The following is a 1,887-nucleotide window of genomic DNA, read 5'->3' as shown; positions in this document are numbered from 1 at the left end:
TAGGCTAGTAGTCGGGCTCACCTTCACACACGCCAAGGCTCTGGAACCCAACTCCTTAATATTGGTTGGATTCTCCTCTAATCTGGAGTGGCCCATGGAGGGAGACGGAGGGCAGGGGTGGAACTGATTGTCTCTTGGAGTTTACCCCAGTGGATGAGACTGGTAAACGGGTGGGGGGTGGGGTCTCTGACTTTTGTTTCTGCCTTTGGGCCAAATGACACCAGCAGGGTATTTACGAGGAAGAACCGATCCCCAGTGCTGAACCTGAGTGATATTTCATCATAGGTCACCTGTTTCAGTCACAGATTGTCCATCGGCACACCCGACACCAGGACACCCAAGGCTGGAGGTTGATAATCACCTTTACAGTCGTATCTTCTGATCTTCTCTTAGACACTCGGATGATGAGAGGGGCGGAGCTGTCCACCAGGAGAAGAGGAAACCGGACAGGCATAGGAATGTAGACCAACCATGTTCCTACCCTCACCTACGCTCACTGAATCTGGATCATGACCGAAAGAAGGAGATCCACGTGGCTGAAATGAGCTTCCTCTGCAGGGTGGCTGGGCTCTCCCTAACAGAGAGGGTGAGGAGATCGGTCATCAGAGGGAGGCCCGGAGGAGAGCAGCTTCTCCTCCACATCCAGAGGAGTAAGCTATGAGGATCAGACATCTTTTTTGGATTCCCCCTTAGACGCATCACCTCTGAGGCGTTCCAGCTGCTTCCGCCAGGAGGAGGACCAGGGGACGACCCGGGACACCATGGAGGGACAATGTCCCTATGCTGGCCTGGAAGCGCCTTGGAGGAGTCTGGGAAGAGGAAAGAATGGGAGCCTCTACTGGGACACCTGCGCCCATGACGACGTCCTGGATGAAGCGGGAGACACCAGGTACGAGTACAGAAAATCACAGACTGTTTAAAAATATATATTTATTACATATATAGCAGCAACAGAACAACTGCAGGAGCAACAGACTCAGATATCCCTGTTTTACATTAAAACTCTTCCTCCTGATGAGTAGTAACAGGTAGCCTCCAGCAGGGGGAGCTTTAGACTTTTGATAAGTGCAGAGAGAGAAACAAACCAGGAAATCACCTTCAAGGATTCTTTAAATTATTTTTGTAAATTATGGTGTAAAATAAGTGTTCGGTCAATAAATAAAATTAAACTCAATACTTTGTGGCCTAATTTTTATAGGTCAAACATTTTCTGTCAGTCTAAACTGTAGGTTGGTTATTTATTTACTATCCTGCATTAAATACTAACAGTACTAATATCCCAAATCATTTACCCTGATATTTCCTCTATTGAGTCAGTTAATACGTTACAAAGATCACCATAGAATATGGTGAATATACTTTCCACACCATCAGACCAGAGCTGATGAGGGGGACGCTGGAGGACGCTGGAGTGGACAGACATCTGTCTGCCTGGACCATCAACTACCTCACTGAACGCCATCAGTACGAGCTGCTGCACAGCTGTCAGTCAGAGGGGGCAGTCTGCAGTACCGGGCCCCCAGGGCCCCGTTCTGTTTCTGTTCCTCTTCACCTTTTACACCTCAGACTTCACCTCCAATGCAGAACGCTGCCACCTCCAGAAGTTCTCCAATGACTTGCAGGCTGTTTCTGAGGGGAAGGAGCTGGAGACTCAATCGGCCATCATGACCAAGGAGATGGTGATAGACTTCAGGAGAAGAACCCCCCCTCACTCCCCGTGAACATCCAGGGGCCTCCGCACCATAACCTGCTGGAATAACACTGCAATAACTTAGACTATTTATCTATGTAACAAACCAGAAACTGCATTTAACCTGCTGCCACTTTACTGGACAGAAGATACTGAGAATTAAAATCACCTTAAATCTCTCCTTTATTTTCTGCCGT

This window comes from Cyprinodon variegatus, unplaced genomic scaffold (assembly GCF_000732505.1).
Source record: "Cyprinodon variegatus isolate N-32 unplaced genomic scaffold, C_variegatus-1.0 Scaffold312, whole genome shotgun sequence".
Lineage (NCBI taxonomy): Eukaryota > Metazoa > Chordata > Actinopteri > Cyprinodontiformes > Cyprinodontidae > Cyprinodon > Cyprinodon variegatus.
This window is presented reverse-complemented; position numbering follows the sequence as displayed.